This window comes from Pan troglodytes, chromosome 12 (assembly GCF_028858775.2).
Source record: "Pan troglodytes isolate AG18354 chromosome 12, NHGRI_mPanTro3-v2.0_pri, whole genome shotgun sequence".
NCBI lineage: Eukaryota > Metazoa > Chordata > Mammalia > Primates > Hominidae > Pan > Pan troglodytes.
This window is the reverse complement of record NC_072410.2, coordinates 76,413,147-76,438,694: the sequence shown is the minus strand read 5'-3', so window position 1 is coordinate 76,438,694 and position 25,548 is coordinate 76,413,147.

The following is a 25,548-nucleotide window of genomic DNA, read 5'->3' as shown; positions in this document are numbered from 1 at the left end:
CCTTACACTGATGTAACAAATTATTCACTTCCTATGCAACTTCACTGCATTCTTAAAATAACCAATTCACATTGTGCACTTAAAATACTAAATTGTCTCATAAAAATCCAACTTACACCCAACTTTTTGGGAGCATTGTTCCTTCATAAAGCAAAACCTTACTTTGTTGATGTTTTTCAGCAAATTCCTAGAACTACAGACAATATGGAAATGGAGGGTCTTGGATACAACAATTGGAATATTTGTGACTTGCCCCAAACTTGCTTCCTTTTAGGATAGGGGATTTCTAGCAGGGAGGAAACAGAGTCATGCATTTGTTCAACAAAAGTTTGTTTGGCTGAGTGTCTTCTAAGAGCTGAGCACTCTGCTAAGTACCCTAGAAGATGGAAGGAGTGATTAGCACCCATTACTCTCTGCTAGGAGCTTACAGTGTGGATGAAGAATCACATTTCACTTGCATGACATCATCCGTAGAGAAGTATCTTCCTACCCAAAGACCCAGTGAGGAAAGTGAGACCTAGAGAGGTTAGGGCTCTGGCCCCAGCCCACACAGCCCCTGGCTGAAACCTCCTGTGTCCAGCTCCATACTTATTCCACTGGACAGGTCCCTCTGCAGATGGGAGCTGCAAATGCAGCCCTTACCCTACAAACAATCCCTACCCTTTTCTCCCGGGCACACATCCCCTTGAAAGTTATCCTTGGCAGATACGACTCTCTCCACCAATCCTGTGGTCTCCCAGGACCCAGCCCTGCCAAAGAACAGGCTGTGGCCCCAAATGGGACACATCAGTTAGGCACAGGGAGCGTCCAAGCTCAGGTTTCTCTATTTGCTTAAATTAATCCTTTGTTATTGTTCGACATTAATGTCTTATTAAATCAAGGTGGGCCTTCATTGGCATGTGAATGCTGGTAAGAGTTGGCAGAGCTGGGCATAATTGTGCTCTGGGTACAGAAGCCAGCATCTTGGTTTGCCTGGGTGTGGTGACAGCAGCAGTAGCCTGGAGCAGTCTTTCAGGATGTGGGAGATCTTGTCCGTCACACAGTCAGGAGGTGATGGGACTGTCCTGGCTGAGAAAGGCCACTGGAAAAAGTTGGTCCCTCCTTTACAGTCAAAGCACATGTTTCCCCAAAGGGAAAGCAATTCTATTGTTAATGGGAAGATACTAATGAATTGAGAAATTTCTCCAAACCTGACCTGCTATTTGGTGTCAAGGCCTCTTCTGTGGAAGTTCTAAGAAGGGGTTGGGAAGGTAAGCGGGGCTCCCCTGGAGGCTGATCTGAGGCCCCCAAAGCTTCTGCAAGAACCCTTGGGGGGCCGATCATCTTAGAAGGCCAGTGAGAGTGCATACACCCACACACAGGCAGGGGGCTAATGCCTTTTGAATCCCGGCAGAAAGCAGCCACCTTGAGCGCAGAGGTGCTGGGTGAGGCAAACTGGCTGATGTGGTACTTATGTGGGATTGCTGTTTTACTCCTTGAGGGATTATGGCTCTAAACATAAACACCCCTGCAGTTATAGTTTAGAGTTTAAAGAAGTGGTCTAACTAGCGGTAGTCCTCCGCCCCTGGGCAGGATGTTATTTAAGCTACGTGATTTTTCTTTTCTTTTTTTTCTTTTCTTTTCTGTCTTTTTTTTTCCTTAGATGGAGTCTCGCTTTGTTGTCAGGCTGGAGTGCAGTGGTGCGATCTCAGCTCACTGCAACTTCCAAATCCCTGGTTCAAGCAATTCTCCTGCCTCAGCCCCCGAAGTAGCTGGGACTGCAGGTGCATGCCACCACACCCGGCTACTTTTTGTATTTTTAGTAGAGATGGGGTTTCACCATATTGGCCAGGATGGTCTTGATCTCCTTACCTCGTGATCCACCCGCCTCAGCCTCCCAAAGTGCTAGATTACAGGTGTGAGCCACCGTGCCTGGCCACCACATGGTTTTTCTAATGCTTCCATGTATTCCCTCCCATCAGGCCTCCGCTGTATCTGCTCACCTTCTTTAGAGTGTCTCCCACAGAAATACTGTCTCTCCTCTCTTTCTGTACTTTCTTCATTCCTCAATTCCAGGCAGCACAAATGACTTGCCTCTAGTTGAGAATGTTGAAGGCATTCTCTTCATCTTGCATTTCTCGTTGCATTTCAAGATGGTAGCATAGTGCCCAGCACCAAGTGGCTGCTCAGAGCGTTTCAGAATTGACTGGAATGCTTCCCCCCTGCCCACCTGAGAGACTCGATGGCCTCTGTCAGTGGCTGCTTTCCAACTCCCCTGGAAGCCAGTTCCTAACCCAAATTCTTTACCCCGAATCTCAACCTTCTTTTCCTAAGAAATAAATTACTAGAGATGAGGGAGGGCTTCTTCCTTAGTCTTTGGTTTCCATGAGGAGGGAATTATCTGTGCACTCCTGGCAGGTTACTCCACCATGCCCGACCCCCGACAGAGGTGAACTGCGGTAGTGACTGAGTGAACAGTTTGGGAATGGATCAGGGCCCAGTTGGGTGTGCCTCACAGCAGGTAGTTTGCACTCTAAGGTGCTCTGACAGGGGTAGGGGTAAAGGATCTACCAACTGGGGGCGCCTCTAGCTGGTTGGGGGTCTGCTGAAGCTGGTCTTCTCAAGGGCCCCCTTGGGAAGTCCCTAGTCCTCAGCAGCTCTGTCCATAACAGAGCCGACATCTTTCCCTCCATCCGCTGATTCTATATTTCAGAACTTGGGGCCTGGCACAGTAGTTCACACCTGTAACCCCAATATTTTGGAAGATGGAGGTGGGAGGATTGTTTGAGGTCAGGAATTCAAGACCAGCCTGGGCAACATAATGAGACCTTTGTCTCTACAAAAAAATTAAAAAATAGTCATGTATGGTTGGTGTGCACCTGTAGTCCCATCTACTCAGGAGGCTGAGGTGAGAGGATCGCTTGACCCCAGGAGATAGAGGCTGCAGTGAGCCAGGATCATGCTACTACACTCCAGCCTAGGCAACAGAGTGAGTCTGCCTCCAAAAAAAGAAAAAAACAGAATTTAGATGGGGAAAACATGATTGTTATGTTTCAACCTCCTCAGGCTCCAACAGGCCCAGAAAGAAACTTAAGAGGCATTTTTAAGAACTGTCTTGAGGCCCAGAGGCACATGGGAAGCTGGGTGCCCAGGGTCTGGAACCCTATTTTACAGAAAAGCTGTCTGGGTCTCTAAATCTGTTCTTGGTTGCTTTTTCTCCTTAGGGCCTCTTGACATGTACAGACGCTTGGCTGAGTCCTGGAAGCTGCAGTGTTGACTTAGACACTGTCCTCAGCCCGATGTAACTACACAGGGTCAAAATGAGTCAGCAGGCACCCCAGGCCCTCATTCGTTTTCCACAGTCTCCTGACGGAAATCTCTGGGCAGACGGGGAGGTATCAAGGAACCACCAGGGAGCTAGGCTGAATTCTGGGTAAGGCAGGAAGGACGATAAGGTGTCTCAGGAAGAAAGTCAGGACACCCCCAGCAGCCATTCTCCCTTTGTAATTAGACCCCCCACCCACCCAGCTCTCTGGAGATCAGGAGTACTGGCCAACACTTCCTGTTTAGAGCAAACATTTGCTATAGCTGAACTTTGTGTCCAATCCCTGAAATGGGTACATAGGAAGGGCACCCTGAAGCTAAATAAAACATGTATCTTAGGGATTTTAGGTCAGGCTAAACTTTCAGTGTGTACTTCCTGAGCCAACTGTGGAGAATTCTTAGCTTTCCATTTCCCTGAGGAGTTAACACTTGACAACTTTCACGGAGGAGTGATTGGAAAAACATTGCTCTAAAGAAGTCTTGAAATTTCTGGGCCCAATGTGAGCCCCAAATTAAACAATTCTAGTAGGTCACTGTATCTTTAACTGGCTCATCTCTATGACCCAGATGGAGGGAGGGAGCTGCCTGCCTTGGGGACGTTCCTGCCTTACCCAAAATTCAGCCTAGCTCCCTGGTGGCTCCTTGATACCTCCCCGTCTGCCCAGAGATTTCCTTCAGGAGACTGTGGAAAACGAATGAGGGCCTGGGGTGTCTCCTGACTCATTTTGACCCTGTGTAGTTACACCGGGCTAAGGACAGTGTCTAAGTCAACACTGCAGCTTCCAGGACTCAGCCAAGCGTCTGTGCATGTCAAGAGGCCCTAAGTAACTAGCACTGGGTGATTTTACAACTTGGTTAAACCCAAGCTGTCACTTCCATGGCTAGTGGATTGATCATTTACCAATCTTTAAAGAACATTTCTGTCAAGCAAACCTAACCAATCCTTCTCTGATGTGTCAGACATATTTCAGGATCTCTTGGGATTTCAGAGTACTCTTGGAACTATCATTCCCATTGCACAGATCTGTCCACTAAGAGAGTAGGAAGCTTATGGGAGGAGCTAGTGCATTTAGTCTAGAGAAAGGTTGACTCAGTCTACAAATACAGGAAGGGCCAGACAAATTTGGTCTCTCCCAGGGAGCAGAACCATGTCCAATACATGGAGGGAGGGAGCTGGCTGCCTTGGGGACATTCAAAGAAAGACTGTATATGCATCAGCCAGGATGCATAGAGGGAGTGTTTATGTCTCCCATGAGGGCTGGTTTCCAAGCCATTCCCACCTGTTATGGACTGTATTCCCCCAAAATGTATATGTTGAAGCCGTAACCCTCAATGTGATGGTGTTAAGGAGCAGGACCTTTCGGAGGTGATGAGGTTTCGATGAGGTCATGTGGGTGGAGTGTCCATGATGAGGTTAGTGCCCTTATAAAAAGAGGATGAGATACCAGAGCTTCCCAGCCTCCAGAACTGTGAGAAATAAATGTCTTTGACTTAAACCACCGAGTCTAGGGTATTTTGTTACAGCAGCAGGACTGGCTAGGATACCACCCACGAGTCCTTAATTTCATGGAGGTTAAAGAGATGGGGCTGAGTCTACACCAACCTTATGAGATGCCCTGAACATTATAAAAAAGAAAGAAAATTTGCTCCTTTGTCTACTCTCAAAAGCAGGCAAAAAATTCCTATGGTTTGTACTTTCATTGAATTGTGGATAAACAGGAATCTGACAAATCTTCATGTGTTTTCCTGGGATCTGGAAGGTGCTATTTAGCGATGGCCTGGGGGCAGAGGTATGCTGGGCTTCACTGTATCTTATGAGTCTATGAGCATTCTCAAAAGTCCTGCACTCGGAGATTGTAGTGACAGGTAGAGACCCAAATTACCAGGAGGTGACATTGGCTGAACAACTACTGCCAGAGACCACCTCTCAAGTTTTCTTCTTTTCTGTTCATCCAACTTCTCCACCATCTAATTCATGTGGCAACAATTGAGGTCTAGGTCAGAAGCAAAAAATAAAACATGCAGGAGGCCAAGGAAGAAAGGCAGACCCTTTATGTGGGAAGAGCAGGTGGCTCTCTGCATGGTGAGCCTTGAGAGACACTTATAAAGTGCCTTTGTCCCCACTCCCACCCCATCCATACTCCCTGACCCCTCATTCTGCAAAGCTCTGCCCCACCACACTGCCATGGTGCCTTGGTCTACTGACTAGTTATACAGCAACACCAAGGCTGGATCCAGGGTATTCATTAATTCAGCAAAGCTCCAAGTAGTCATCACAGAAAAAAATATATGAATCTTGTTCTTCCTTATGTTTCCTTTATTTTTCCTTGAAGTGTTTTAAAGTTACAGAAAAGTGAAAAGAACAATATAACCAGCATCCATATTTTCACCACCTAAAACAAGCCTTCTTTCTCCCATTTGCTTCTAATCACTTTATTTTGCAATAAATAAACATTTCAGATAGAGCTAAGTGTCCTTGTATTCTTGCCCCAATCCTACTATTACATATCTGTTTGTGTCTCTTTCTTTTTATGTAAATAAATATAATGTAATTATAAAATTATGAATGGGTACTGGGACACTGGGATATTTTCAGTGCTTGGGGCCCTGTTTAGAGGGACTTTGGGGTCCAGGAGAGACCTGTCACTCAGCAATGAGGTGACCCGCTCCCTGGGCTCGTGCCCAGCAGCCAGTAGGGCCTTGTGACCTCAAGCTCTCTCTCCTCCAGGCGGGACAAGGCCAGGCAGGCTAGGGCTGCTTCCTAGAAAGCTCCGCCCAGGCTTCCCCTGGCTGGCTGGGGGGAGGCGTTTCCGGGACGCAAGACCCCGGCAGCCTGGCAGGGCCGCCCTGCGGAGGAAGCGCTTTATTCTCCGAGTGGCACGTTCGCCCCAGGCCGTGCCAAGTGCCCCGCTGGGCGGCAGGGAGTAAGGGGAACCCGCGCCACTCTGGGGGGCCCAACTAGGCCTTGGGGTTTGCAGGGAAGCCCGAGGGCACTCATTTGTTGGCGCCCTAATGATAGTAGCATTTCTTGCACACATGCATACGTCTTACACCTCTGTGCTGGGCACTGGAATTACAAAGACGGTTTCTTCCTTCATTCATTTGTTCCACAGATAGTCATTGAGCCTCTACCTGTGCCAGGCACAGTTCTAGGTGTAGGGGAAACAGCTGGGGAACAAAATATATAAAGGTCTTTGCTCCCCTGGAGTCACATTCCAGCAGAGACAATGAGTAATAGACATAAGAAGTGGGCATATTCTACTGTAGATGTTAAGTGCTATGGAAAGAAAAAAAGAAAGGAAGAGGACAGCAGGGTCGGGGAAATTAATAGAGGGGGGAGTGGGGAGAGAGTTGCCAAATTAGGTCTCTGGGGGAAGAGCATTCTAGGTAGAAGAAACAGAGCATGAAAAACCCTGATATGGGAGCCTGCCTGGTAGAATGTGATTTATGCAGAGATGGTTTTCTCCCTCAGACACTTGAGCCTCATCTGGACTCTCTAAGCTCCCCTAGAGGAAAAAATGTAAAATTTCCCTAAGGCAGGGCCAACAGTGAGTGGCCACATCTGAGCTCCAATGGCTACTATGATCTGCAGGATAAAATTTACACACCTTGGGACACCCACAGGTATCCTCATTATCTGGACCTCGTGTATCACTCCAGTTCCATTTCCCACCCGTTTCTACTTTCTCCCCTGAAGCTTGACCCGTGACTTCTGGTTCTCTAGGTGCACCATGATGCTTTATTTAGGCCTTGGCTCAGAGCATCTCCTGGAATGTAATAAATGTACTTTGCTCCTACCTGCATTTACCTGAGAAGCCCTTACTCTCCCTTTAAGACTCTGTTCAACATCACCCTCTGTGAAGACTTTTTTCATTTCCCTCTGAACATTCCAGCCCCATCCTCTGCTTGTTTGACACCTGGCACAGACCTCAACCGGCAAGTGTCTGGCTACATTGCAGCTATGCATTGACTTGTCTGTGGGCCCATTGGATGTGGTGGTTCTATCTCCCTCACCTCTGTGTCCTCAGCATCCAGCACCTGCCTCGTGCAAAGTAAGTCCTCAAGAAAGACATGCCAGGTGACTGAATGGGCAGTGCTTGGTTGCTCTGGGCCCCTGAGAGGGCCCCGGAGGCCTGCACCAGGCAGCACCTGGCCTGTCTTGAGCTATTTAACAGACTGTATTCACAGCTGTGAACTCCCGGGACAAGGATTTCCTGTGGGTGAGGGACTGGCGGGGAGAAAGGCCCTCCTTTTAACCACAGAAAATGGCAGGCTCGGGGGCATTGTTATCCAAGAGAATAGGAGGAGCCGCCCCTCTCCCTGACCCCACCCTTGCCCTGGGTGCCAGTCTGTACTGGTGCACAACTCCTGGAAACTCTGGTCAGAAATGTGCTTCCTCTCCCTCCCCCAGGGACTCTGAGCACTCCTGGGGCAGTGGCGCCTCAGCTGCTGAGATCAAGGTACACAAAGAGTGTGCTGGGCTGGTGGATTGGCCACCACTCAGCCCCCAAGGCCTGCCCAGTCTTTCCTTGAAAGTCCTTCGCCACTGGTCCTTTTCTTCCCATTACCACCTCCACAGTCCTAATCCATGTCCCTGGCATCTCATCTGGATGGCATGGATGTCTCTGTCTCACCACCTTGTCTCCAATCCCTACCAGTTCCTACTGTCTCCTGCCAATGTTTAGAATCACCTTCAGATACCTCTTTTCAAAGTCACCTCTTTGTTCGGAAATGTGCAGATGCCTCTCATTGTCCAAAGGACAAAGTCTGGACACTCAAACCTGGCATTCTTAGTCCTTTGCAAACTGACCCCAACTCCCTTGTGTGTACTTTTCCCTACTTCTCTCCTTCACCAGCCTCCTTCCAACAGTCTACACACTGTCCCTCAAATGTCCCAGCTCTGTGCTTTACCCGTCCTGAAAGCCTTTCCCAGTCCTCTGTGGCAGTCCAGCCCTAAGAATCCTTCTGCACTCCCAAACAGTCCTGGCTCAACCCATGTCTGAGCTCTGTGTCCTTTGTGCATATACCTCTACAACAGTTATTTGATAACCAATTGGATGGTCAATCTTGAAAACTTTTAAGGTCCCTTCAGTCCTGCAGTTCTATGCTACCATATGTTTTTGCTGTTATTTTTCACAAGTCTGTCTTAGTTCTCCATTTACAGAGTAAGAAACCTGAGGACCAGACCTTGCCTCATATTGGTCTGCATCTTCTGTGATATAGTAGTGCCTGGCACAGGGTAGGAGCCTCAATATGGGTTTACTAATGGAAGATTCCAGACCCCCATCTGCAGGTATGGCCATTCTCAGTAGTTCCCTGTTCAGTTCCCTTATGCAGGGGCTCTCACATACTTGCCTTCTGAAGGGGAGCTGATAAATATATACATATCAATACGTGCATATTAATATATTTGTCCTCCAAAGGGAATCTGCATTGTGAAAGGTATCTAGAAAGAACATTCAGCTTTAGTGGTGGGATGCCAGTTACCAGTGAAGGCAAAATGCTTGGCATAGGAACCTTCCTTGGAGCCATCTCCCTACCTTCTTTCCCTGGATGTTCTGCCGGCTTTAGACTGGGGGGATAGAAAGAGGAGAAAAAAACCATTTACAAGGAGACTCCCTTTAACTCCTTCACTCTGTGCAAACTTTACCTCCCTAGATGTCATCCTGAGAAGAAACCCTGAATATGGGTTGTCAGGGTGAAGGGAAGGAGGGTTCGTCCCTATTCCTCCATCACTAGTCAGCAAGGCTGCCTGAGCTCCAGCTGGCACCATGCCCTGAAGGAAGGAGCTAGCTCAGTCCTCCTGGGCCAACAGACCTGCTGGGAAGAGAAATGTTACTCGAGTAAAGGAGAGTGAGACAGACTGTCAATGGCACATAGGGTTCAGAGCAAGAAAGATGTGTGCGGGAAAGAAGAGGGAGGGAGAAACAAACCTGCATTTATTTGAGCATCTGTTATGTGCCAGGCACTGTGCTGGTCACATTCATCATCTCATGTTCTCAACGATCTTGATAACTGTCCTTAGCTCCATTCTCCGATATAGAAGTTCATTTCTTCTCAGACCCTTTCTCTATTGTTCTTTTTTCTGTTTTTTTAATAAGCTCATGAAGTATTGATAGTCATTATAGATATGGTATATAAAAGAATATAAAAGTGTATGGAAGAAAATAAAAATCACATATAATCCCATGCCCAAGATAAATCATTGCTAGCATTTAAGTGTGTGCATTCCTGGTTTTAAAATTCATTTAAAACATATATTTAAAATATGTATATACAATTTTCTGTTCTTCTTTTAATGACCTTTATAACAAAAATATTTCCATGTCATTAAAATTTCTTTTTTTCTTTTTTTTAAATTTTTTTATTTGATTATTATTATACTTTAAGTTTTAGGGTACATGTGCACAATGTGCAGGTTAGTTACATATGTATACATGTGCCATGCTGGTGTGCTGCACCCATTAACTCGTCATTTAGCATTAGGTATATCTCCTAAAGCTATCCCTCCCCCCTCCCCCCACCCCACAACAGTCCCCAGAGTGTGATGTTCCCCTTCCTGTGTCCATGTGTTCTCATTGTTCAGTTCCCACCTATGAGTGAGAATATGCGGTGTTTGGTTTTTTGTTCTTGCGATAGTTTACTGAGAATGATGATTTCCAATTTCATCCATGTCCCTACAAAGGACACGAACTCATCATTTTTTATGGCTGCATAGTATTCCATGGTGTATATGTGCCACATTTTCTTAATCCAGTCTATCATTGTTGGCCATTTGGGTTGGTTCCAAGTCTTTGCTATTGGGAATAGTGCCGCAATAAACAAACGTGTGCATGTGTCTTTATAGCAGCATGATTTATAGTCCTTTGGGTATATACCCAGTAATGGGATGGCTGGCTCAAATGGTATTTCTAGTTCTAGATCCCTGAGGAATCGCCACACTGACTTCCACAAGGGTTGAACTAGTTTACAGTCCTACCAACAGTGTAAAAGTGTTCCTATTTCTCCACATCCTCTCCAGCGCCTGTTGTTTCCTGACTTTTTAATGATCGCCATTCTAACTAAAAAACATCTTTAGCGCATTCACAGTGTCCCATTATGTGGAGATACAACAAGTTTCTTAGCTGTTCTCCAACTGCTAGGTACCTGTTTTCCTATTTTTTAAATTATAAGTAATGGTTTAATCACCATTGAGTCTTGGCTCTTTATACCAACATGTTTCACTGAATTTCGGATTTTTTAAACATATTTGAAGAAGAGGAATTACTGGGTCAAACAGTGTTATTGTGATTTTAAATAGTAGTTTATATTCTCATTTTAAAAGTAATGCTTGTTTACTGTGAAAAGCTTAGCAAATATAAGAAAACGTCATGTATGACCTTTCAAATTACTATTATTAACCTTTTGGGGTGTTTCTCAGTCTATTTTCTAATGGCATACATAATATATAAGCATAAATATAGCTGCATAAAATTGAGATTATATATTATGTACATTATTTCCTGCTTATCAGCAAACATTGTATTGTAATCACTATATCATCAATCTATATATTAGCTGTATAATTCCACTTTAAGAATGCATTATAACCAATTTAAACATTCTTTTACTCATGGCCAGTTAGATTTTTTTCCAAAAATTTCCTGTTAATAACTCTGTGATGAACATCTGTGAATATTAATCTTTGACCTCATCTCTGATTATATCCTTCAAACAGATTCCTAGAAGTGAAATTACTAGGTCAAAATGCATGAGCATTGTTAAAGCTGTTGGTACATATTGCCAAATTGTGTTCCAAAAAGCATTCCTAATAACCAAGTGGAGGTTGTCCATCTTATCACACCCTTGTCAATACTGATGATTATAGATTAAAAACTATAGTAGCTTTCCATAAGTGAAACGTGCCTCATTTCTTTAATTTTCACTTTTATTATTAGGGATGTTAAACATGTCTTAAAATGTTATTAGCTACATGTATTTCATCTTTTGGAATTATCTGTTTGTGACTCTTTTCCACTTATTGTTTTTGTCTTATATTTCTTTTCAAAATTTATTTATTTATTTAATTTTTTGTGACATGGTCTCACTCTATTGCTAAGTCTGGAGTGTAGTGGTGTGAGCTTGGCTCACTGCAGCCTTGACTACTTGAGCTCAAATAATGCTCCCACCTCAGCCTCCTGAGTAGCTGGGACTATCACCACACCTGGCTAATTTTGGGGTTTAGAGACAGGATTTTGCTATGTTGCCCACGCGGGTCTCGAACTCCTGGGCTCAAGCAATCTGCCTGCCTCAACCTCCCAAAGTGCTGGGATTACAGGCGTGAGCCACCACACCTGGCCCTTAGTATACTTCTTGTTGTTTTAGATGAACTCTTTATATTTTAAGGATGTTAACTCAATGCCTGTTATATTCATTATTGAAGAATTGTCCAAAAAAAGAAGAAAATAGCATCATTTTTATAGAAATGGAAGCCAAGACTCAATGAGGAAAGTGAATTATCTAAGGTCAGCCAACTGGCAAGTGGCCTAGCTGGGATTTGAACTCAGGTATGACTGGCTCCAGGGCTCTTCATCAGAAAAAATAATAAGACAATAACAGTAGCTGTGGAAGCCTTAGTGGTAGAACTTGAGTATGTTCTGTGGGATGACTAGAGGTCAGCTGTTGGAGGGGTTGGGGACACATATGGGGAAGGAGAAGGAACAAAGTGCTGTGGACTTGGGAGCCAGAAAAGGACCTGGCTTGGTGCCAGCTATGCATCTTTCTACCCATTGCCTCCAAGCTGAGGAACATGCTCTTGGCACCCCTCATCTCTTCACAACCCTTCAGAGGATTGCCTCCAGCTACTTACCCGTGTCTTCTCCAAATCTGCCACATGTACAGCAGTGCAACCTTTGACTTGCCCTCAACTGTATATTCCCAAGGCTTTGAGGGGGTCCCTTTTATCTCTTGCTCCATTATTTAGGGATGAGAGCAGCCTTGGAGGCAACATTCCCTGCAGAGTTTAGAATCTAAGGACTTCTTTGATCAACTTTTCTTACCCAATCACGCTTATTCCAACCCACAGTTCTATGATCCTTGCTAATTGGCAGGGAAAGAAAGGGGAAGAGGAGGGAGAAAAAACAAAAAAGGAGAAGATTGGATTGCTGATTTCCTTAGGAGGGGTACCCATGGTCTCCCATCTAGTCTATAAGCTCCTTTGCTTCCCTGCAGCCTCTCCACTTCTGCCTTTCTCTTCCCCTAGTAGAGGGGCTGCACTGAGGAGGGGGCTTAGTAAATACCTGAGGATAACTGAAGGGGATCAGACTGCTGCTGCAAAGGGCTTGATGCTCTCCTCCCTGGCCCAGGAAGGAAAGGAGGTCAATTATCATCATCATCATCATCATCATCATCATCCAGTAGTTTAATCTTGCATTGCAGTGTCAGAGAGGTCCCCTTTGGGGAGTATAGGGAAGGTGACGTAGGAAGGAGGAAGAGGAGAGGCTCCTGGTTACCTGCCCTCTCTTCTCTTTCATGGCTCCACCTGGGCCTGTCCTTAGGGAGTTTGGAAATGCCTAAAAATTTATCTTGGGATTTAACTGCACTGTGGGAAATGGTTGGAAACTTGCAGGTTTTGGAGGCTGTATGGAAGCCAGAATGGAAGGGTAGAAAAGCTGCAGTGTCCCTGGAGGGGGAAGAGAATTGCGAAGTTCTGCAGGTTGAAGGGAAATAAAACAGAAACATGACCTACAGAAATGAATGAAGAGCAACAGAAATTATTAAATACAGCGGTAACTTTAAAAAACATACTCTTTTCAATTCTTAATGTCTTTAAGACATAATTATCTAAAGCAATAACAACAATAACAATAATAGTGGGGCTTATGACATACGCAGTACTTAGGCATACGATAACAGTAGAACAAAAGATGGGGGTTATAAAAGGGAATGACACTGGTTTAAATTCTTTCATGTGATTTCAATGTAGACTATGAAAAGTTTAAGGTACATATTATAACCCCTAAAATAAACACAAAAATTAAACAAAGAGATTTAGCTAAAAAGCAAATGGAGGAGGCAAAATGGAATACTAATACTTGATTGATCCAAAATATGGCAAGAAAAAGGAAAGAAAGAACCAACGGGACACATAGAAAATACATGATGGCATGTATTCATTGTATATTATCCCCAAAGGGAAGAAATTAGATGATCTCTAAGGTCTTTTCTAGCTTTCAGTGTCTCCAATTTTAGTCCATACCTCCCCCATCAGTTTCCACTCAGGGAAACTGATGCAGATCTAGTTAAGGTTCAGTGTGGCAGGACTGGGATGACAGTCTGACCTGCTGGATCTTATATCTAGAATTGGTCCATCGAGTAGAGGGGACTGTGCTTATGGATTTGGGTTTGTCATTGAGATTAGAGTGCCAAGTTAAGGTGGTTATTAGGGACAGGATTAAAGTTAGAAGAAGGTGTTGTTTACACAGTCAGGCCTAGGGTTAAGGCCACATTTAGAGTCAAAGTCCGCTCTGGAGTTACTGCTGGGTTTGGCTTGTTGGTCAGATTGGAGGTGGGGAGTGAGCCTAGGGCTCAGGAGTCTTAGATCAGTGGGGACGGGGTGACCCAGCAGAGCTTGTGCAATCTCTCATAGCAGCTATTCACTCATATTGGGCATATTGTTTCCCATCATTAATAACTTCTTTTCCTTCACTCTCTCCCAGGACTTTTCTCTCTTTCTTTTATCAATACAGTGCAATATCCATTCATTCAAAAAGCTCTTCATTAATTACCCTCTAAGTGCCAGGTACTAATCTAGGTACTGGGGATGCAGCATCAACAAAACAAAGTCCCTGACGCCATGGAATTGATGATCTGCTGATGGGAGGCAGGAAACAAACACGTAAACAGATAAATGAGATGATTCCAGAGAGCAAAAAGCAGGCAGTGGGACAGAGTGATTTGGAGGACAAGGAAGCCCTGGATTGAGAAGGAGGCAGGCTGTGGAGAGTCAGTGGGGGAGAAGCATGATGGCAGCCTGGTGTGAGAGATGGGGAGGAAAGCAGCTTAAAGAAGGTGAGCCACCTGGACTGTGCTCTCTCTATTGGGAAGCCACAGAGAGTGTGAGCCAGGAGTGACATGGTCTCATTTGAGGTTTAAAAGATGACTCTGGCTGATGTGTACAAAATAGCCTATGAGAGAAGAGAAAACCAAACAAAAAATTAAAATGGACTAAGAGAGAGGAGCCCTGGATCCCTCAATATGCTGTGTGATCTTGGATACGCCACTTAGTCTCTAAATAAATGCTGATAGTAACATCTGTGTTGTTGATGTCAGAGAAACGAGGTAGGAATCAGTGATAGACTGTTTAAAAAGTTACTTTTAAAGAACAAAGGGCTATACAAAAGCTAAGTCTGTGGTGATTTCCCTCCTCCTTTGTATATGGACACTTGCTAAATGCAATTGATTATGTGGGGTGTGTATAATAATAATTTGAGTCAATTTCCTCCATGAACATTGGGGCTTCTGAGACATCACTTGCACAGTGGCTGGTTAGCTAATTTGGTTAATGAGGCCAGACTCAGCTGTGTAACCCTAGAGCTAGCCAGATTCTTCCCCTCCATTCCCAGGCCAGGAATGCTCAGAGGCCCTGATTGACAGCTTTTAACTGGATGTTGCTGGTCACCAGCAGCCCCACTGACAGAGTGAAGATTATTTCCCGTGGCTTCACTGCTGAGGCAGCCCCTGGTGCAAGGAATTCTCACTCCTCAACCTCTGGAAGTCAGATGAGCTTCAAGCCTGGTGGCCCCACATCTCTAAGGCAATTGGTGCGGGTGGGGGGTGGTGGGAGGATTCAGGATCAACAGAAACCCCTGGGGAGGTGTCCACGTGTTTGTTGTGTTGTTGTTGATGTTGCTGATGAAAGCTTTCCTGTCCTTAGTGAGAAATAAGAGAAATAAAAGCCTGTGGCACATCAAGAAAGGTTTTAGTGTTCCTCCAGCAGTGTTATCTGTGTCCAGCCCTGGCCCTGCAGGCCAGATCTCAGTGATAGGGCATTTTGTTTAACCACACACATGCACAATGCAGAAAACAATCAACTAAACAACAACAACAAAATGCAAGAAGCCAGACCCCATCTGCACATACACTTTGAGTGGTGCTGTAGGTGATTTGTGTGTCTGAACACTGTAGAGGCCTTGGAGATCATTTAATCCTTACAGCACCCTCTGACAGGGGTAACTTCATCCCCATTTTACAGATAAGGAATTTTTTTTTTTTTTTTTTTGAGATGGAGTCTCGCTCTGTCGCCCAGGCTGGAGTATAGTGGCGCGATCTCGGCTCACTGCAAGCTCCGCCTCGTGGGTTCACGCCATTCTCCTGCCTCAGCCTCCTGGAGTAACTGGGACTACAGGTGCCCGCCACCACACCCGGCTAATTTTTTTGTATTTTTAGTAGAGACAGGGTTTCACCACGTTAGCCAGGATGGTCTTGATCTCCCTACCTCATGATCCGCCCACCTCAGCCTCCCAAAGTGCTGGGATTACAGGCGTGAGCCACCGTGCCCGGCCCCAGATAAGGAAATTTATATCAAGAAAAGTTAATGGATTTGTCCAAGGCTATAGGATGAATTACAGAGCTGGGAGGCCGACCACGTCAGTCTGATTCCGAGACGCCGTGCTCTCCGGTCCTCAGGCTTGGACAGTCCCAGAGCATTTACTGTACCTTTTTTTTCTCTTTCCATGAAGCCCAGAGCTCCCAAAACCCTGGTAACTCCTCAGGCCAGAGATGATGGAGGACAAGCTGAGACCTCATAGGGCTGGTTTGTCATTCAATCAATCCATCAGAAGACAAATGCTCAATCAGCTGGGCTGCATTAATTGAGGTCTGTGAGGGGTGTGGCAGGACAGGCAGGAGGTATGCATCCCTGTGAATAATTTTAGAGCAAGATGCAGCCATGTCTGCGCCCAGTGGAGGGGTAGTGCTGGCCACTGGGAAGGAGCTGACCAGGGGTTAAGGGCGAGGCAGAGTCAAGGGATCCAAGGCATGTCTGGAAGAGGGCAATGCCATGGGCTCAGATGCCACCACGGAGAAGCCAGAGGTCTGACTGCTTCCCTTCCTGGGGCCTGGGACCCTTCCAGGGTCCAGGATCCCTCTGGATCCTAGGAGAGGCCAGGCCAGGGCCAATGGGAGCACCAAGCAAAGCCTGCACCCACATCTCAGGCTTGCCCAAGTGGCCCAGGTGCCAACCCTGGCCCCGTCCTCCCCTCCAGAGCCATTCTCGGCACTGCCAGCTCCTAGCTAACGTCTGGATGAGTGACTGAGGCTGCCAGGGTCTAGATACAGGAACAGGGCTAGGAGCAGGGGTTTCTTTCTACGTGCGAGGAGGCCCCAGGAGAAAAGGGAAAATCAGGGGAAGGAGAGGTTCTCATGGAAACACTGTGTGGGGCCAGGGCCATGCAGCACCCTCTAATTTGTGGGGCTGGGCTGACAGCTCCCCTGGGGTGACAAAGTGACTGGGTGTGGGGCAGGTGGGGAGGGAGGGCAGGAAAACCTGTCCTTCCTGTCCGGTGAGCCTCCCTGCCTGCCTGCCTCTCTCTCAACACTATTTTTAAAGTATAACCAGAGGCTTACCACACTCCCACCCAACTGCTCAGGGGCAAGGGGAGGGAGTTCACCCAAAGAGTCCTGCACTAGTGGGGCAGGAAGGGAAAAGGGCCTTCTCCTCCAGAGGCAGGCTAATTTAGCAATGGCAAAGAGCAGGGAGAGAGTCTTTCCCAACACTTAGAAATGCTTCTGAATTTTAATAGAAACTGATTTTTAAATGATCTTAAATAGAAACTAAGCTTCAAAATGTACTGAATTTATACTACCTTAGTGTACAAAACTTAGTTTCTTTGGTTCCTTCTGAGGCTATTTTATCTTGCTAATGCTCTCCCTTTGGAAATCCATTATGGTATAAGAAACACCAAGATATTAATGATAGGATATTAATAACCACATTTGTATTGTACTTTATACAGTGACTTTGGGCTTAGTATTGCATTTGATTCTATCCCTAAGTGTGTGAGGTGGAATTAGAATTCTCATCTTGCAGATGAGGAAGTGGGGACTCAGAGATGTTGTTCGGGTTGATGGAGACCTGAACCTGGGCTCCAGGATTCAGACTTCAAGCCATGCTCTTCTCCCCTCCCCTTCTCCCACAGTGGGCTCCACAGCATCATCTAATCCAGGGACTTCTAGGCCCACAGGAGAAAAGGGCAAGTTAAACTGCTTCCTATTCCATGTCTAGCCCAGCTTGGAGCAGCTTAGCCCACACAGACCCAGGTCAGATGAGTTCAAACCCTTATATTTATATTGGGCTTTAGACTTTTCTTATGTCTCAGTTACTTCTCCACCATATGAGGAAGGTATGTTTCCTTTAATTTGGCAGAAAAATAAAGTTAGGAATCAGTGGGAAATGGGACCTCATTGTGTGTCCTAACGCCTTCTCTCGGGTTCTCTCTGGCATACCTCTCTAGCATTCCTTACCCTCACGCTACCCCAGAACCACCCCAAGGCCCAGCACAGTGTTGGGTTCTTGGGTACTGGCCTGAGTGACTTAAAGCCATTCATCTTTCCCTCCAGATCCTCATAAGCAGTCTGGCCAGGCCTGCAGACAGGAGCCTCTGCTGTCTCTCATCCAAAGACAGTGATGGAAATAGCCTTCTTATCTCTGTAATCAACATGGTCATTGAAACCTTCAAACTCAGTAGAAACTTCTGGGAAAAAAAAAAAGATATATTTACGAGAAAGAGGAATGGGGAAATAAAAGAAGAACTGGAGAGGAGAAATAGAAGAGAAGGAATAGGTACAGAGAACAGGTGGAGGCAGTGCCCAGGGTGAGAAATTGAGTGGAAACTTGCAGGGCCCAAGGACTCCCCACTAGGCCCACTCTTCCCAACTCTAGAGGCCTCTCTAATGTTCCCTATGCCTAAGAATAACTCCTGAGTTGGGCCATGAGGGAGTCTGATTTGCTTTTGACTCCATTTAACATCCTCTGCGTTGAGCAGAGATCACGCCACTATACTCCAGCCTGGGCGACAGAATGAGACTCCGTCTCAAAAAAAAAAAAAAAAAAAATCCTCAAGATGCTGTGGCCTCCACAGCCATCCATCTGTACTTCCAGGCCACAGATACTAATCAGTGTCCCCTCCAACTTCAGGGCTGCAATAATTGGCTCTTTGCTTAGAGTAATGTACTCCAGGAGATTCCAGAACTCATGGGAATGTTGCTCTGATGCTAATGCCTACTGTGCAAAATTTCAGTTTTAAGAGAACATTAAAGTTTTATAAAAATTAGGCTGAACAAGAAAGATACATCTTCTTGGGAAGAACTTGAAAAAGGTGCCTGGTAACCTGAGTCAACTGCTGCACAGGTCAAAGGCGTCTGCACTCGGTTCCACAGATGCTCCTGGAGTTTGCAGAAGAATACTCACTACTGTGCTTTGGTGTCACTACTGCTGTGATGGCCACTTAATTATTAGGAACAAACCCAAGGTAGGAGAGCTGGAATGTCATGACTAAAAGATGAGGGTCATATCCCATTCATCTCTCGCACAGGCATTACTGTCATCCTCAAAATACCCTATCAGGCATTAACTTAGGTGGTCTAAGTACTGCACAAAGTCAGAAGCAGTTGACAGTCTAGCATGGGCAATAATAACTAAATCTCTGCAAAAGGTCTTTTGAGTTGCTCCTGTATGACCTGACATTTGCTTTGCGAATTATCAGAGAAGACTCTGTCCCAATTCTCAACCCAGAATGCTCTTCCTTCCCTGTTCTAACTAGCAAACTCCTGGTCACCCCTCAAGATGCAGCCAAAATGTCACCTGTTCTAGAAGCCTTCCCTAAGTTCTCCTCCCTCCCACCTCCATCCCCAAGCAGAGTCATTTCCCATTCTGAGCTCCCAGAAAAATGGGGTTTTCTCTTTGGAGGTGTAGTATTTTGTTTAGAAGTCTGTCTCCAATAGGAGAGAGTGAGCTTTAGAGGGTAGAGCCATGTGTCATTCATTTTTCTCAGCTGAGTTTCAACCACATCCATGCATATGGACTGGACAGTCAATAGATGCCAATGAATAGAAGAATTAATAGATGAAATTAATTCAACAAAGATCAGAATGCATGCAGTCAAAGGGGATGGTGCCTCAAGCACAGTGGAATTTGAAAAGGAAATTGGAAAGCTGCATTGTGTAAACATCATCTTTTTATTACTTATAAAATGAGCTTTCTACTCTTAACAGGCAAAGCTAACTTGGAATTGTGTATGGCTCTTTTCAGTACTCTTATAATTAGGCTCTTAATTATTCTTCAAAACCTTGGGCACATGAACTTCACTCTGTAATTCTTTCATACACAGCACACTCTGGGCTCTCTGCCTTGAGGTCATCTACTTAGAGATTTACCCCTGGCATGTTTTTAGGCCAGAAGGCATCTCTTCACCATAAATTACTATCTGATCAGGATGCATTTTAATCTAGCCTAAGATAGAAGTAATTAGGAGAGCTAATCTGCTATCATAGAAAATTAACAATTAAGATAGGGCATGCTGGCTGGGTGCGGCGGCTCACATCTGTAATCCCAGCACTTTGGGAGGCTGAGGTGGGTGGATCACTTGAGGCCAAGATTTCGAGACCAGCCTGGCCAACATGGTGAAACCCTGCCTCTACTAAAAATACAAAAAGTTAGCCAGGTATGGTGGTGTGTGCCTGTAATCCCTGCTACTCAAGAGGCTGAGGCACAAGAATCACTTGAACCCAGGAGGCGGAGGTTGCAGTGAGTGGAGATTGCGCCACTGCACTCCAGCCTGGGCGACAAAGTGAAATTCTGTCTCAGGCCAAGACCCATTGCCTAAAGGTTTTGAAATGTCTGTTTCTCGTCTTCCTTCCACTGGGGTAGATCATTGAGCACACAGGGGCCAGATGGCCTTGAAACCCCAGGATCCATACACCACAGACTACAACCCTCTGAGGAGACCAAGAGAAAATCCTCGGAGTTTAAAATCTGAAGTATTTACAGTCACATTGTCAGCATTGCATCCCTGGTTTTCTTCAAAGGGCAAAGACCGAGGTATGCACTGAAGAGAAATGAAAAGTTTCCAGTGAGGTTTGTGTAGAACCCTATTTCTGAGCTTGGCACCAGGGAGGTACATGAGCATGTACATGTGTGTATGTGCAGGTGCGTCTGGGGATACTTCAGTGTGTGCTTTAGACATCACCCCTGTATCTCTGTTCTATAACACCATGACTTTGGAAGGACCCACATTCAGTCCCCAGAATGATGCAGATATAGAAGGCCCTTACACAGTCACTGGGAATCATAAAGGGGCAAAGATTTTCCTCATTCTTCGTATATTATTTTTTGAGTGTCCATTTTATGCCAGGTTCCCTGCTAGGCATTGAGGACGCCAAGACATTTTCCCATTTAGCACCTCTACCCCATCCCCTTACTAGCCTCACCTTGGCCCCTGTAGAGTAGGAGGGAGAATAAAAAACAAGGAGTAGGAGATGCCTCTCTGTCTGCCTTCCTTCCTTCCTTCCTTCTCTCCTTCCCTTGATCCTTCCCTTCCTTCCTCCCTCCTTCTTTTTCTCCCTCCTTCCATCCTCCTTCCATCTTTTGTTTCTAGCATGGATGAAGTATCTCTTTGACCTTCCCTGGCCATGGCTGGTGCTTCCCTCTTTGGTACCTTTGTCACCTTGTATGTAACCCTCTTGGTCCCCTGGGACTGCAGTCTTCAAGAGTCCAAAGGGGCCTCTCCTTCAGCTGGTCACTTATGGTCCTCCTTCAGCCTCTATCTCCAGTTGGGCCTCCACCTTTTTCTGCCAAGGTCTTTTTGAAGAAGCCCATGTGGACAGAGTCCCCTTAAAAATTGCTGGGCACAGTGGCTACTTGGGAGGCTGAAGCAGGAGAAGTGCTTGAGCCCAGGAGTTCAAGGCTACAGTGTGCCATGATCACACCTGTGAATAGCCACTGCACTCCAGCCTGGGCAACATAGCAAGACCCTCATCTCTAATTTTTTTTTTCCTTTAATTCTAGGTGGTTATTCTTTTTTTTTTTTTTTTTTTGAGGTGGAGTCTCTGTTGCCCAGGCTGGAGTGCAGTGGTGTGATCTCGGCTCACTGCAACCTCTTCCTCCCAGGTTCAAGTGATTCTTCTGCTTCAGCCTCCTGAGTAGCTGGGATTACAGGCACCCACCACCATGTCTGGCTGATTTTTGTATTTTTAGTAGAAACAGGGTTTCACCATGTTGGCCAGGCTGGTCTTGAACTCCTGACCTCAAGTTATCTGCCTGCCTCAGCCTCCCAAAGTGCTGGGATTACAGATGTGAGCCACTGTGCCTGGCCCTAGGTGGTTATTCTTCTTGCAGTTTCCACATCTGGTACCTGCATGCCATGTGCCATACTGGACCCTGTGATCCCTGCCCAGATCTCCCCTTAGGAATGAAGGACACATTCCCCCAGATGCTGTTGCTCAAGGTCACAGCCTTTCCCCAAGGTTAGCCAGGAACAATGACCAATCTATGGCAGGGATAGAAAGGCCCCTTGGCTCCGCCTTGGGACAACTCTGAAGGGCCATCCCAGCTTCAGATCCGGGCAGTGGGGGTCCACTTCTCTCTGATCCTGCTTCTTCTCCTTTCCTCCTCTGGGTGCTATCCCAAGAGCACTCTAATAAACCTCCCTCATGCTAATCTTCCCCCTCAGAGTCATCTTCCAGGAAACTCAATCTGCCACACACTCCCTTGCCATGATATAGGCAAGAGGGAGTGACTTCCAAATGGAAATGTCCTCTACAATAGGCCTCTTCAGCCAGCTGCTCACCAGTGGGCAGTCTCCTGTGTTCCACAAGCTCCAGGGACAGATATCAAGCTCTGTGTGTGGTCTCAGGTAAGCCCTAGTCACTGGACTTAAGAGACAGGAGCAAGGCATGTCCTCTCTCCATGGTATGGGGAGGAAAACTGATCACAATGTTGACAACTCAATCCTAGAACTCCAACTTTGAGTCCTCTTCTGTATCAATCCATGCACTTCCTTGAGGGGGACAGTGGCTGGAGAAGGCATGCAAAATCATTTTCAAGGAGCTCTTGTGTTCCGCATTTTGGAAGTGGGAGTAGCTGGCATTGATTGTCTTGGGAACTCAGTTGAAACTGAAGTAGGAAGAGTCCCATTTTAACACTTTGCTACAGGCCAAAGCAATGCCACAGAATAGGGAGGGTGTCTCTGACTACACCCCGACCGGCCCTGTCCTCTATGCCTGTCTTAGCCAGGTGCCAGAGAAAATCGGATGCTTGGGGCCCAATGTCATCATTTTTAGTGATATAGCACCTTCATTTCTACTCATGCCTTTTTCTAAGGTGGGGCTGGCATGTCCTTCTTATTGGCCATTCCTCCCACATGGGTGTTATTTTATCACCTCAGAGGTCACACTCATTAGCCCGGCAGCTGGGCCAGTCCAGGCTAGGCTCCTCTCGGTCCTAGCAGTGGACATGGCTGGGACTCCAGATTTTCTGGTTGTTCACCACCACCAAATTCTTACCACTCCTATTGTTTAGGCTATAAGATTTTGCTCTCGATTTTCAAATTTAAAAATGTTAAGAGCATATCAATTGTACATATTTACCAAATTAAAAATTGGGGGAGGAAAAGGAATTACCATGTCAAAAGATACCTGATTTTGGAAGCCTTAAAAAGTGTGTATTCAAAATCTGGGAAATGCAGTATGTACCCAACTGAACTATGTCCTCTTGGAGGGAAGGAAACCACCAGTGCCCTCTTCCACAGACTGATGTCTTATGCTTTCCCGGAGGCAGCAGAGCACATTGGCCCTGGACCAGTGACTCTTTCACCATTGGTTGAATGACAGTTATAAATGCACAAGTCCCTTCATAGGCAAAACTTCATTCCTAAGCCTAGCAATGGAAGATGTTAGTCTCCAAGTCATCAATATACAGGTGTGAGGAATGGAGAAGCTGGGGTTCTTTAAAACTGCATCCTTCTTACCAGTAAGCACTTAGGAATTCAAGTAGGAAAAAAAGTTTGACTCTTGCCTCAAAAAAAAAAAAAAAAAAAAAAATCACAGAACTCTTTTTGAAAGATGACAAATTCTAGATTTGTGGGGTCAAAAGTCACAATATTTAAAAGAAGATACAGCACATGTCTGTGTGGAATATCTCACGACATTGGCCTAAAGCCAAACACAGGGGGCATAGTTTTCTGGACCTGGAGTTCAGTGACAGGGAGTGTGAGTATAGATTTTGTGAAGTCACAAAAGGGGCTGGTTTCGTTTGGATGGAGTAACATGCAAGTGTGAGGGAAGGAGTGACTCAGGCAAGGCTTTTCATAGAGAAAGAGTCTCTGCCAGCTTGTCCTCTCTCCCATCTCTGCTCCTTACCTCCCCTGCTCTCTCCACCCCGAAACCAACTAAATAGCCAGACAAGGGTCAGATGGGTATTATGTGAGATAAGGCGTGTGGCAGGACAGAGGCCAGTGTACTTGCATGACTCTTAAAGGCCTCTTTTGCCTCACCCTGGTCCCAACTCCAATATGTGACAATGCATTGGAAGTTGTAAGGTACTAATGAGATAGCCCATCCTTCCAAGAGCTCTTCCTGTTAGATCCCATCCATTCCAACCTAATTTCCAACCGCATCCTGGAACATACTGTTACTTCGATGGGAGTACTGAGGCCATCTTTCTTCCACTAGCCCACTGCATCCCAGGTGCTTGCTCTCTGCCAGGTTTGTAAGTTCACACTTTATCTCTATCCCATCCTCCTGAGGGCACACCCTACAAAGAAGAGAGGAAGCAAGAGAATCAGATTTGTCCCTTGTCAAAACAAATAGGTGTTTCACTGGTGCCACAGCTTTTGTTCCCAAACCATCCAATACAGAGTTGGGGGGCAGGTAGGGAGATTTGCTGGGAGGTGGGCAGTTTGCTCCTATTTTAAGCAGCTTGGGAGCTTTGCCTACCGGTGTCCTCTGCTGCCCTCTGTGGCCACAACATCAGTGTCTCTAAAGACACCCCTCTGAATCCGGGGACCCAGCTCCCCATCCCCCACTCACTGCCCCAGCATCACCTTTCAAAGTTTTTCTCCTTTAGTTCTCCACAGGCTCTAAAAAGTAAAATTGGATGCACCCTAGCCACAGCCTGCATCTGGTTTACACTCTCAGCTCCTTCCTGCAAAGGTTATTGAGCTGAGTCCTGGAAGAAATCTTAGGCCACCCGGCTCTGCTCTAAGCAAGGCTGGGTGCAACCCTTTTGAGAGTTATTATATAATGAGTTTTTGGTGAATCTCAGACACTGCCAAAATCCCAGACTTGGCAAGGTGCGGTGGCTTATGTGTATAATCCCAGCACTCTGGGAAGCCCAGGTGGGTGGATCACATGAGGCCAGGAGTTCGAGACCAGCCTGGCCAACATGGCAAAACTCCATCTCTACTAAAAATACAAAAATTAGCCGGGCATGGTGGTGCACATCTGTAGTCCTAGCTACTTGGGAGGCTGAGGCAGGGGAATAGCTTGAACCCGGGACGTGGAGGTTGCAGTGCGCCAAGATCGTGCCACTCCGCTCCAACCTGCGCAACAGAGTGAGATTGTCTAAAGAAAAAAAAAAATCCCAGACTCAATGCCAGCTGTTTGTATTAGCCTGGGGATCTTTCACTTATAGGGTGCTGTCTGGCCAAGAGGAAGGAGCTACATAACATGGTTGATGAAATTTCTAACATTTAAGTTCAGGGGTACATGTGCAGGATGTGCAGGTTTGTTACATAGGTAAATGTGTACCATGGTGGTCCACTGCACAGATCATCCCATCACCTAGGTATTAAGCCCAGCATCCATTAGCTATTGTTCCTGATGCTCTCCCTCCTCCCACCCCTCACCCTCTGACACGCCCCAGTCTGTGTTGTTCCCCCCATGTGTCCATGTCTTCTTAGGTTGATGTGGTCTTGAGTGACCCCTCCTTGCCTTTCCTCTTTAAAAACAAGATCTAAAAGGCTATGTTCTCTATGGGTTGGAGGTGTTGCCTTGATCTGTCAAGCACAGTCCAGGACTCAGAGGCTGTTGTGGTGAACTACTGTAGGCACCTGGAAGCCACCAAGGTGCACTTTTCACGCACCCTGTCCCAAGTGAGGGAAATAAGCCTATGGTTAAGGGAGAACTGTCTACCAATTTGAACTCATTAAAATACATAAATGTGTCCACTAGAAATGGCTGGCTGGAGAAGCCCAGTACCAAATCACCCCG